Source organism: Schistocerca americana, chromosome 5 (genome assembly GCF_021461395.2).
Source record: "Schistocerca americana isolate TAMUIC-IGC-003095 chromosome 5, iqSchAmer2.1, whole genome shotgun sequence".
NCBI classification, from domain to species: Eukaryota; Metazoa; Arthropoda; class Insecta; order Orthoptera; family Acrididae; genus Schistocerca; species Schistocerca americana.
The window spans coordinates 626,353,365-626,367,535 of record NC_060123.1 but is presented as its reverse complement, the minus strand read 5'-3'; positions in this window follow the sequence as shown (position 1 = coordinate 626,367,535).

The window sequence follows — 14,171 nt, the reverse complement described above, 5'->3', positions numbered from 1 at the left end:
TTAAAATTAATGAAACTCAAGTTTTTCTAGTTTCACTTTTGCAATGCGTTTATCTGATATGTTCCACACCCAGGAGGATCCCCTCTTTTGTGGGTCTATGGAATGAATAATTAATCTAATCTAATCTAATCTAAACTCAGCGGTAATGGTCTAAGAAAGGTTGGGAACCACTGCTATAGACGGAATTGTAGCAAAATGCCCAAAATCAGGAAAGCAGTCAAGCACTCTAAAGCCTAGACTGGCTAAGTGCATAAATGCTGTGAAAATGCCTAGGGTGGAATACATCAGTAGTCTACCATTTTGTAGCCAGTATTTTAAACAAGACTGACATACCACCATCGATTTTACACCTTAATATAATTATTGTTGCTCGAGCTAAGAAGACGTAGTAACATACTCTGTTCTTCTTGACAAAGTCATATATATAGAGACTCCAGGAAGATACTGACATGGATAGCTGCGTGTGCCAGCACGCCACTTCGGAGATTCTTACATGTGCGTCAGTCCCGGATCGAGCGGACCAACGACGAGGGCCGGTTTGCCGGCCAATCCAGATGCGGTTTTTAGGCGATTTCCCGCACCCTACGAGTTGGATACCAGGGTGGTACCCAAGTCCCGCTTCAATAACACGATTCGTAAACATTTGGAAAGCATTTGCACCCTTTCACATGAATAGCACTATACAGATAGTTGGGCTACGCATATCCCATGTTTGGCGATAACAAGGTGGCGGCTACAAGGGCATCGAGACACCCCGTAAATTAACCATGCCAAATCTAATATTAACCATGATGACCCCGCATAGATGCGGGAGAAAGGCATCAGCGAAATAGACTTCAGCGGTATCTCATCCCTGGTTCTGTTGTGCACAGGTTCGTTAAACGGGATATTTCTCGTACGTTGTAGCGCCACCATAGTGGACTGATGTCCTCTCGTATCCTCTAGTTTTATCCACGCGTAACTACTTATTGGGTGATCCTGAGCCGGCCGCAGTGCCGAGCGGTTCTAGGGGCTTCAGTCTGGAATCGCGCGACCCCTACGGTCGCAGATTCGAATTCTGCCTCAGGCATGGATGTGTGTGATGTCCTTAGGTTAGTTGGGTTTCAGTGGTTCTAAGTTCTAGGTGACTGATGGCCTCAGATGCTAAGTCCCATAGTGCTCAGAGACATTTGAACATTTTTGAATCCTAGGCAGCGAATTGCTGCAGATGTCGCAGCGCTCTTGTGTGGTCTGGCATTGTCATGCTGAAAGAAAGGGTGTTCCATATGTCGACAAATTCTTCGAATTCGTGCTTTTAATTCTCTGAGGCACTCACAGTGCCTTGCATAGATTATGGTGGTGCCTTTAGGCACGAATTCCAAATGCATCATACCTTGAATATCCCAGAGCACTGTGAGCGTGACTTTGATTGTTGACGGCATTGTATTGTATTGTTAACTGGGGGCCTAGAAACGACGCAGAGGCTCCGTCCGCGACGCAGCCGCAGTGGTCCACAGCCCCACGACGACTACCGCAGTCCACTTCGCCCCTCCGCTGCCCCACACCGAACCACTCATTCAGGTTTATTGTCGGTTCTGACCCGTTGGACCCTCCCAGGGAATGTCTCACACCAGACGAGTGTAACCTCTATGTTTCCGTGGTAGCGTAATGGTGGTGTACGCGTACGTGCAGAACTTGTTTGTGCAGCAATCGCCGACATAGTGTAGCTAAGACAGAATAAGGGGAACCAGCCCGCATTCGCCGAGGCAGATGGACAACCGCCTAAAAATCATCCACAGACTGGCCGGCTCACCAGACCTCGACACAGGTCCGCCACGAGGATTCATGCCGGGGACCAGGCACTCCTTCCCAGTCCGGAAGCCGTGCTTAAGTCCGAACGGCTAACCGGGTGGGCTGTTGATGGCATAGTGTTGAATCTTTTCGGCGACGATGATCCATTATGGCGGAACTCCACTGATATTTTCTGAGTCAAAATGGCGAACCCAGCTTTTATTAGCTGTCATAATGTTTTAAGGAACCCATCAACTTTACGCTCAAAACGCAAAAGAAATTGTTGACAGATCTCCAAGCTCTTCTGTTCCATGTCAGGAGTGGGCGTTCGAGGCACCCACCGTGCACACAGTTTTCCGTACCGTAGTTCTACAATGACAGCTCGTACACGGTCTCGTGATGTGCCACACTTACCTGAGCACTGCGTCTGTGTTATCCGAAGATTTGCTCTGATGATTTCATCAACCCGATCCCGACGAGTCTCGTCGGCTGCAGTATGCGGTTGTCCACTATGGGCTCTGTTACAACTACCAAACGTCTCACATTACTGATGTACATACGTTCATCACCGTACAGGGCTTTCATTTGTCTATGGATTTCAATTAGAGGCGCGTTTTCTGCAGTTAGAAACTCGATCACAGTTCGCTGTTTCTCAGTCACCGACATAGTTACGTTACACATCGCCATGTTACATGCTACAATTCTTGCCATCTAGCGGGAGAGGGTGACAGCTTGCGTCTGTGAAGCGGGAAAGTCGACCAAGTAATGCGTATCACATGTAACGCCTCACCCGATATTGAGAACAGGATAAAAAAATTCAGAGGCATTACTTTTCAGCACGCCTTCGCAGATTTGAAGTCGCACGATTTCAGATTTTGTACTCACGACTCTCAGTGATACTGTGTTCCACATCGCTCGTTTCCTAGAAGACATTTTTTCTTTAAGTTTATGATCGTCTTCATTACAGCGAAAATTCTTATTATTACAAAAACCCCTTTGAGACTGTCCCCACCCGAAAATCCGAATGAGAGGCCATTTTACCTCCGTTATATTTAGCTAAAGATAGATCCTTCATAGATACAAATGGTTTGTTTACAGTGAGATAAGTCATGTGTTAACTTGTCCTTGCTTTCCACATCGCACAGTGCCAGCTAGATCGATGGCTGGCGTCTCTGTCCGTCTGCATTAGCTCTACAGCGACTTTATATCGACCTGTAGTCCACGCTACAAATTGTCCCGCCCGCCTAAAGGCTACTTCATTTACAAAGGGCGTTCAAAAAGTTTTGCACAGTCGTCTCTATCTTTTTTTAATTTTTTGCAGGAGGAGAATGAAATTTTTTGTGAACATACTTGGAACATTTAGCTATACATTGAACCTATTCAATGTAGCCTCCATCAGCTGTGACGTATCTGGCCCAACGTTCTTTCCATGATGTAAATGCGCTTTGGTAAAATTCTGGGGATTGACTCTTACACCATCGTTTGACACAGGAAATAAGGTCTTTCTCACTACCAAATGTTCTACCGTGCAGGTGGGGCTTCAGACAACCAAAAATCCGACGGAGCAAAGTCCGGACTGTAGGGAGGATGAGGAACAATTTTCCAACCCATTTTCCTGATTTTCTCCTGCGTCATAAGAGCTGTATGGGGTTTGGCATTGTCATGGTGTAGACTGGTGAGCTGACCCTGAAGCTGTGGTCTGTGGGCCTTGATGACGCGTCGCAGCTTGTCTAATGACAAACAGTAACGGTTCTGGTTAACTGTAGAGCCAGGTTCCAAGACGTCAATAAAAATGGCATCACACTATTCCAGAAGAAGGAGGCCTGCTGGTCGTGAAAGTCTTGGTTTCGTCTTCCGAGGGGAAGCCGTATGGCGCCACTCCATGGATTGGGTTTTGCTCTGAGGACAAAAACAACCATATTTCATCCTGGGTAATGACGCCGTCAAAACACTGCTTCCACTCTTAGCTAAAGGTCTTCTTGAGACCCTCACACATATTCTTACTCATCGTTTTCATTTCTCTTGTAAATAATTTACACACCCAACGTGCATAGATTTTTCTGTACCCTAGTGACTATCAGTGACACCACACTACCCAATGACTACCGAGTCATTTAAGCAAGCTGTCGTGTAGTCACACATCTCTCATTTTGGATGATTTGGTCAATGGTATCCTTATTCAGATTACTCATTGCCGTCGATGGTCTACTGCATCGTGAATTGTCCAGTAGAGAGAAATCACCTGCAATCACCGCTGGATACTGCTGCGATCCACTGCGTCCTCTCCATAAACAGGGAGCAACTTCCTGTGAATCGATGTGGCAGAGTCATCGCCGGTCTTGAAGAGGAACTCCATCACCTGAGATCTACTTCACGGTCCATTATGGCTCACCTGTAAATAAAATAAAATACTTACATATACCAACTTATATCTAAATGTTCCAAGTATGTTAACTAAAAATTTCCTTCTCCTGCTGCAAAAAATAAAAAATTAGTGACTACCGTGCAAAACTTTTTGAACGCCCTTTGTAAGTTCCATGCCGAGTTTTTCATTACACAAGCGCCATCCGTATATGGGAGGCATTCCACTATCCGTCACCTGGGCAGGTGCTCGATGGAGGAAAAGCTAGGCAAACCCCAAAAGTCAGTAAACAGCTGTTACTGATTATTGTGTGTATCCGTTATTGCTGTTGTTCATCGAATTATTTCCTCCCTTCTTCTGAAACATAAAGTGATCTATGATTGGCAGAACCTTGTCAGAAATTGGGTTCCAGACAGCGATTAATTGTACTTATTTATACGAGCAGATAGGAAACCACTTAGCTACGGTGGCGGACTTCATCCCAGTGCATTACGTAACACATAGACAGTAGTATTGCACTTTCAAAATCCGACGACAATACTACGGGTCTGCAAGTGACATAAAATTACAAGAATGTCTGCACATAACAGGTAGCAAGAATTTTTCCTATGCGGTAGCTCACTAAGAAAGTTCAAGGACAGACTGCCTTAATTATCGTAAAACTCGGGTGGGAAAGTGTGGCCACTATTAGCGCACGCCCCTTATACCACCATCTAGGGACTCACCGGCGATACTGAGACATCCCTGGTGGTTTACTGCTAGTGGGGGACGGAGAGAGTTCCTGCCTGGTCCAGACGGGCCAGCTAGAACCGACCAGCCATTGTCGTCACTTGCGTGCTATCGTCCAGAGATTGCAGTGCCACAATAAAGTCGACAGCGCGAATCGATACCACAGACATTAGCGGGGGCGTTCTGCAATACGCAACGACATATGGGAGGCGCTACAGAAGACCAAGTCGCCAACACAGCCACTGCAGTGCCCTCGCACTGAGATCAATTTGTTTTTGACCTCGGAAGAGCTCAGCTCCAGTTCGAGACCTCAGCTACAGCAGTCAACATCATCGTCTACAGCCAACTAATACACTACTGGCCATTAAAATTGCTACACTAAGAAGAAATGCAGGCGATAAACTGGTATTCATTGGACAAATATATTATACTAGAACTGACATGTGATTACATTTTCACGCAATTTGGATGCATAGATCCTGAGGAATCACTACCCAGAACAACCACATTTGGCCGTACTAACGAGTCTTGTCCCTTCAATCCCACAAACCAAACCAACCGTAATAACGGCCTTGATACGCCTGGGCATTGAGTCAAACAGAGCTTGGATGGCGTGTACAGGTACAGCAGCCCGTGCAGCTTCAACACGATTCCACAGTTCATGAAAAGTAGTGACTGGCGTATTGTGACGAGCCAGCTTCTCGGCCACCTTTGACCAGACGTTTTCAATTGGTGAATCTGGAGAATGTGCTGGCCAGGGCAGCATTCGAACATTTTCTGTCTCCAGAAAGGCCCGTACAGGACGTGCAACATGCGGTCGTGCATTATCCTGCTGAAATGTAGGGTTTCGCAGGGATCGAATGAAGGGTAGAGCCACGCATCGTAACACACTGTTTAAAGTGCCGTCAATGCAAACAAGAGGTGATCGAGACGTGTAACCAATGTCACCCCATACCATCACGCCGGGTGATACACCAGTATGGCGATGACGATTGTGAGTTCACCGCGATGTCGCCAAACACGGATGCGACCATCATGATGCTATAAACAGAACCTGGATTCATCCGAAAAAATGACGTTTTGCCACTCGTGCACCCAGGTTCGTCGTTGAGTACACCATCGCAGGCGCTCCTGTCTGTGATGCAGCGTCAAGGATAACCGCAGCCATGGTCTCCGAGCTGATAGTCCGTGCTGCTGCAAACGTCGTCGAACTGTCGTTCAGATGGTTGTTGTCTTGCAAACGTCCCCATTGTTGACTCAGGGATCGAGACGTGGCTGCACGATCCGTTACAGTCATGCGGATAAGATTCCTGTCATCTCGACTGCTAGTGATACGAGGCCGTTGGGATCCAGCACGGCGTTCCATATTACCCTCCTGAACCCACCGATTCCATATTCTGCTAAGAGTCATTGGATCTCGACCAACACGAGCAGCAATGTCGCGATACGATAAACCGCAATCGCGATAGGCTACAATCCGACCTTTATCAAAGTCGGAAACGTGATGTATGACAAATCGGTTGGAAACTTTCCTCATGTCAGCACGTTGTAGGTGTCGCCACCGGCGCCGACCTTGTGTGAATGCTCTGAAAAGCTAATCATTTGCATATCACAGCATCTTCTTGCCGTCGGTTAAATTTCGCGTCTGTAGCTCGTCATCTTCGTGGTGTAGCAATTTTAATGGCTAGTAGTATAGTTAAACTTTCAGATGATCTTGTAGTGTTGTTAATTCTGAACATTGTATGTCAAGAGAACAATTTATGAATTACTGCATCAAGTCACGCTTTGCTAGTATATGTCAGTCGTAAATTACCCAGAATTCCTGTGGCAAAGAAGTGTGTCAAAGTTAAATAAATCTTTTATTTATTTACGTTATAAAGTGAACTGATATTTCACGTGCCCTAATATGACGAACTTTCTCTCAGAGCAATCAAAAAACCCACAACTGTGGCCGGACGACAGTAGTTTCGCATGGTTCCAACAACAACGATGCCGTATGGAGGGGGATGGGGTCGTTCCACCGCTCTCTCCGCTTTATTAACGTTGGAGCCTCTATTTGTTATTCCGGTATCTCCTCAACTGGCCTCACGAGGCTATGCGCACACCGTTCCAGTTCTCCAATCAAGAAACATCTCTGGCCGTACCAGGAATCGAAACTGGACCCTCCGCGTAGCAGCCAGAAGAGCGAACGACTGAGCTACGAAGGTGTACACAGTAACTTAGGTTTCTCTGTATCTTCTATGATAAGTCGTAGTGTCAGTATGGTCTCGGGTGTTCCAACATTCCTCCGGAAGCCGAACCGATCTTCTCTCAGATTAGCTTCTACCACTTTTTCGATTATTCGCTAGATTATTCGTCTAAATATTTTACTGCCACGACTAGTTCGGTGCTATTCACAGCAGTCAGCACGTGCCTTCTTTTGCAATTACCGTGATTACATCATTAAAGACGAATGACATTGAGCAGGTCGCAGTATTCGGTTAATAGGTAGTCCACAGTTACAGTGTTAGTGTGACAGCTTCGTTAAACAGCAGCCGTGCCTCGGCAGGAGGCGGCAGCAGCAGCAGCAGACACGGGGATCCCAGCTCGGCCCTCGGCGCGCCCCGTACAAATGCGCCTGTCCGCCGGGGTCCCCGCGGCAGTCCGTTGTCTGCCGGCCACTGCCGCTTAGCATGGCGCGCGCCACGCACCGACCATCCATCCGGCTGCCTGACAAATCTGTGGGTCCAGCGCGCCGCACCAGCCGGGTCTACTGGCCCTCGTCTCCAGCCTGCTGCGAGGGCCTCACTAGAGGAACACGGCCGACCGTTACGCTTACTAGAGCGCGCCGTGGTCGCGTGCGTTTTCTTCAAAACTTCAGTGTTCCGCCCTAGCCTGAAGAAGATACATTACTGGCCATTAAAATTGCAACACCACGAAGATGACGTGCCACAGACGCGAAATTTAACCGACAGGAAGAAGATGCTGTGATGTGCAAATGATTAGCTTTTCAGAGCATTTACACAAGGTTGGCGCCGGTGGCTACAACTACAACATGCTGACATGAGCAAAGTTTCCAGCCCATTTCTCATACACAGCAGTTGACCGACGTTGCCTGGTGAAACGTTGTTGTGATGCCTCGTGTAAGCAGGAGAAATGCGTACCATCACGTTTCCAACTTTGATATAGGACGGAGTGTAGCCTATCGCGATTGCGGTTTATCGTATCGCGACATTGTTGCTCACGTTGGTCGAGATCCAATGACTGTTGGCAGAAAATGGAATCGGTTGGTTCAGGAGGGTAATACGGAACGCCATGCTGGATCCCAACGGCGTCGTATCACTAGCAGTCGACATGTCAGGCATCTTATCCGCGTGGCTGTAACGGATCGTACAGCCTCGTCTCGATGCCTGAGTCAACAGATGGGGACGTCTGCGAGACAACAACCATCTGCACGAACGGTTGGTGACGACGTTTGCAGCAGCATGGACTATCAGCTCGGAGACCGTGGCTGCGGTTACCCTTGACGCTGCATCACAGAGAAGAGCGCCTGCGATGGTGTACTCAACGACGAACCTGGGTGCACGAATGGCAAAATGTCATTTTTTTGGATGAATCCAGGTTCTGTTTACAGGATCATGATGGTCACACCCGTGTTTCGAGACATCGCGGTGAACGCACATTAGAAGCGTGTATTCGTCTTCGCCATACTGGCGTATCACCCGGCGTGATGGTATGGGGTGCCATTGGTTACACGTCTCGGTCACCTCTTGTTCGCATTGACGGCACTTTGAACAGTGGACATTACATTTCAGATGTGTTACGACCCGTGGCTCTACCCTTCATTCGATCCCTGCGGAACCCTACACTTCAGCAGGATAATGCACGACCGCATGTTGCACGTCCTGTACGGGCCTTTCTGGAGACAGAAAATGTTCGAATGCTGCCCTGGCCAGCACATTCTCCAGATCTCTCATCAATTGAAAACGTCTGATCAATGGTGGCCGAACAACTGGCTCATCTCAATACGCCAGTCACTACTCTTGATGAACTGTGCTATAGTGTCCAAGCTGCATGGGCAGCTGTACCTCTACACACCATCCAAGCTCTGTTTCACTCAATGCCCAGGTGTATCAAGACCGTTATTACAACCAGAGGTGGTTGTTCTGGGTACTGATTTCTCAGGATCTATGCACCCAAATTGCGTGAAAATCTAATCGCATGTCATGTATGACACAGGCGAAATTCCCTCAGACTTCAAGAAGAATATAATAATTCCAATCCCAAAGAAAACAGGTGTTGACAGATATGAAAATTACCGAACTATCAGTTTAATAAGTCACAGCTGCAAAATACTTTCGCGAATTCTTTATAGACGAATGGAAAAACTGGTAGAAACAGACCTCGGGAAAGATCAGTTTGGATTCCGTAGAAATATTGGAACACGTGACGTAATACTGACCTTACGACTTATCTTAGAAGAAAGATTAAGGAAAGGCAAACCTACGTTCCAACATTTGTAGACTTAGAGAAAGCTTTTGACAATGTTGACTGGAATATTCTCTTTCAAATTCTGAAGGTGACAGGGGTAAAATACAGGGAGCGAAAGGCTATTTACAATTTGTACAGAAACCAGATAGCAGTTATACGGGTCGAAGGACATGAAAGGGAAGCAGCGGTTGGGAAGGGAGTGAGACAGGGTTGTAGACTTCTCCCGATGCTATTCAATCTGTATATTGAGCAAGCAGTAATGGAAACAAAAGAAAAATTTGGAGTAGGTATTAAAATCCAGGGAGAAGAAATAAAAACTTTGAGGTTCGCCGATGACATTGTAATTCTGTCAGAGACAGCAAAGGACTTGGAAGAGCAGTTGAACGGAATGGACAGTGTCTTGAAAGGAGGATATAAGATGAACATCAACAAAAGCAAAACGAGGATAATGGAATGTAGTCGAATTCAGTCGGGTGATGCATAGGGAATTAGATTAGGAAATGAGACACTTAAAGTAGTAAAGGAGTTCTGCTGTTTGGGGAGCAAAATAACTGATGATGGTCAAAGTAGAGAGGATATAAAATGTAGACGGGCAATGGCAAGATAAGCGTTTCTGAAGAAGAGAAATTTGTTAACATCGAGTATAGATTTAAGTGTCAGGAAGTCGTTCCTGAAAGTATTTGTATGGAGTGTAGCCCTGTATGGAAGTGAAACATGGACGATAAGTAGTTTAGACAAGAAGGGAATAGAAGGTTTCGAAATGTGGTGCGACAGAAGAATGCTGAAGATTAGATGGGTAGATCACATAACTAATGAGGAGGTATTGAGTAGAATTGGGGAGAAGAGGAGTTTGTGTCACAACTTGACTAGAAGAAGCGATCGGTTGGTAGGACATGTTCTGAGGCATCAGGGGATCACTAATTTAGTATTGGAGGGCACCGTGGAGGGTAAAAATCGTAGAGGGAGACCAAGAGATGAAAACACTAAGCAGATTCAGAAGAATGTAGGCTGCAGTAGGTACTGGGAGATGAAGAAGGAGGATAGAGTAGCATGGGGAGTTGCACCAAACGAGTCTCTGCACTGAAGACACCACCACAACAACAACAACAACAACATGTTAGTTCTGGTATAATATATTTGTCCAATGAATACCCGTTTATCATCAGAATTTCTTCTTGGTGTATCAGTTTTAATGGCCAGTAGTGTACTTTCAGTGCCAGTGGGGTGGGGATGGGGGGAGGGTTGGGGGGGGGTTGCAGGGCCTCAGTTCACGGCGTACGGACTCAGTGAGTCGATACTTATTGAAATGAACTGTTCAGCTCACACAAATCTCAAGCACTCCAAGGTATACAAAACCGGAATCGAGATGTAAAGGGCGATCAAAAAGTTTCCGTTCGAAGGCCATGTACTCCAGAATCGGTATGCCAATCAGGCAAAATCGCCGTGTGCATTGAGGCAATCAACTCACCAACGCACCAAGTTGAAAATACCGGTTTGGTAAAACACTGTGTCATGCAGCGCGAAGAAGTCACTGCCTGCCGCACACCCTCGTCCCATAGGTATCTTCGACCCGTCAGGGCCTTTTTGTAAGAGACCGAAGGCTTGATAATCACATGGGGAGAGATTAAGACTATAGGGCGGGTGCTCGAGGGTCTCCTTCTCGTGTTGACGTAACTTCTGCCTTACGACATCTGCGATAACGGGACGTGCAGTATCATGAAGCAACAGCAACCATGTCACAGTTTACCTGGACGTTCCGCCTTAATTGCACGCCGTAATTTCTGCAACATTGAGCAGTACCGTTCCCATTGGAGCAGAAACCAGATGTCTTGAATCGGTGAGTAGTGGGCCCCGGTAATCAACGATCAGGGTGAGCATCACCTCTATAGCAAATTTCCGGCTCTTGAACTGTTTGAGACGAGGGGACGATGGATGACACCATTGATCGTAGAAACGTTCTTTTCCCAGTGGAGTCACCAGCAACATCGCGCTCAAGAAAAGTGTTGCCTTCAACGCTCAAACGCATTAGGTGATTCAGGCAAACAGCTATCCAGTTTGCTTTTTATTCGGCATTCAACTCCTGGAGTATCCATGAGCTGCAGACCTTACAGCAGCCTAACTCGAAGTGGTTGTGTTGCACGCTACCGAAGCTGATGTTCCTAGCGCACGAATGGTTATGCGCCGATGCGTGTTAATCTCTTCACAACAGCCCACTTGTTGTTGTCCATAATGGATGAGGGTGGCCTTCCAGTTCGACCGGCATCTTGTTTCGAATCGCGCCCAGCACAGAACCTGGCGCAACATTCCACAACAGTAGTTTTCAAAGGATATACACATTCTTCGTTCTCTACAAGTGTTTGTCCTTCGGGAGCCACGAAAGGAATGACAACACGTTGGTCCTCTTTGGACACATTCGGTAATACCGTCGCCATATTTCACATTTCCACATTTACTGCTCACACATCGGAAATTCACAAATGCCGCACTAAACCCTTGTCTACATGTCGGTGCGCATATACCTGTGTCGGAATCACGCTGGGTTGCATGTACACTGCAGCAACGCCCTCAAACGATAACTTTTTGATCGCCCCTATACATGCTAATTTTCAGAGGCGCGCTGTATCACATGTCACATGAAAGATCTTTAATAGCTGTACGATTCATTGTAGTACATGAGAAAGGAGGCAGTGTGTTCACAACGTACAAACACTTTCTACAAGTTAATTTAGCGAAGTGTAGAGTTGAAACACATCCTTGCTTCTCTCATAGTCGATTTCTGTAAAGCTGCGATGTCTTTGGGACCGGAGTAGAGACACATGACCCACTTTTCTTTTGTCCTTAAGGCGATGTAATGTAACTGGGAGTACTATATACTACTGGAGAACATAATACAGCCACCTAGAATAGAAACCAAAAGACATAAGTACTTCGAAGTCGTAATTTCTCTTTTGATCTTTAAATTGTCATTTAGTTTTTGTAATGATATTCCTCAGTTTGGATCCTTCTCTCCAATTTTTTTTCATTTGTGCTCTCTACTCGATAAATTGATAAACTAATAATGTCAATCAACAATAACAATTAACAAGCAATTCATTGTTAACGTCACTTAACTCATAATTTTTCTAAAAAGGTATCAATTTTGTAAAAGTCGTATTTACAGAAAATGTTAAGGAACTTATTAACGTTAGAATCTGATGCGTCCAGCCGGCTGGGGTGACCGAGCGGTTCTAGGCGCTACAGTCTGGAACCGCGGAACCGCTACGGTCGCAGGTTTGAATCCTGCCTCGGGCATGGATGTGTGTGATGTCCTTAGGTTAGTTAGGTTTAAGTAGTTCTAAGTTCTGGGGGACTGATGACCTCAGATGTTCAGTCCCATAGTGCTCAGAGCCATTTGATAACAACTTCCGGTTAAACTGAAAAAATAAGTTTCTCACTTCAAGTTTAGAACCAAAGTAAAAATTCAAGCTTCAGTCAGGAACAATGAACACTTAACAACTCTTACGGTGTACTTGGCTGAAAACTCACTCAGAGCCAACAGTAATGAAATACCTAAATCAGACAAGGATAGAAAATTCCAGTTTGACACTATCTTTTTCGCTAGTAGAACAACAGCAGGTCTACATACATACCAAGCCTCAATGAGCACACTGGTGATCAGTTAGAGAAGGCTGCGTGCTCTCCAGAAGTCAAGGGTCCAGTCTTTGTCATGGTGTAGTGGAGATCTTCATGTTGCTGGGCGCGATGGAACTGCTGTGCAGAGCTCGTGCGCCAGCCTAAATAGCCACTTCCCACACGGATATGTGCGGGCCTATTTGTGGCACATGAGATGGAAGATGCATGAAGAAGCGCCGCTTACCAACGACCTCTACTGTCGCCATGTGCGCCACCTGGTGACCTGGCCGGAGAGCTGCTGACGCCCTCTGCTGGTCTGGGATTGCAAAGTTCCATATAATCTATAGTGTAGGGGCTCAGCTTGCCGCAGCCTGCACAATCAGGTAAGTTGCGTGTGGTGCTGTCACCGACTGATGTCTACGGTGCCACAACAAAACCTATGTGGGTCAATGTTACAGCTATCAGTATTAAACTGAGAGAACAGAGACAGGAGTGTGGGAGTTTCTGTAACTGCCTCACCAACGGGAAAGGGTAGCAAAAAAATGTATTTGCAATTATGTTAGTTTAAAATGTCAAGTACTTTATAATATGAATCCCATAGAGAAATTAATTGTATTTGAAAAATGTTATTTTTATGTCATAAGTTGTAACAAAGAAAAGGATTTCACATCATTGTCAAAAAATTATAAAGTGAGGCTAGTTCAGAGCACTGTTTGGTTGGCAGTGCTGTTGACTGTTGTACTGTGTTAAAATGATGCAGACTGAACTGGAATTTATGTGTCAATCATAAATGGTGAATATCAAAGTTGTGTAATAGATGAATGGCTGTGAGAATTCTGAGTCAGGTTATTTGTGTGGTGTCACCGCCAGACACCACACTTGCTAGGTGGTAGCATTTAAATCGGCCGCGGTCCATTAGTATACGTCGGACCCGCGTGTCGCCACTGTCAGTAATTGCAGACCGAGCGCCACCACACGGCAGGTCTAGAGAGACGTCCTGGCACTCGCCCCAGTTGTACAGCCGACGTTCACTGACAAATACGCTCTCATTTGCCGAGACGATAGTTAGCATAGCCTTCAGATACGTCATTTGCTACGACCTAGCAAGACGCCATTACCAGTTTATATGGCTATTATACTTCTGTATCATCAAGAGCGATGTTCTCCAATTATGGATTAAAGTTAAGTATTCCAAGATATTCGTACTTTATTGCAATTCTCAAGACAT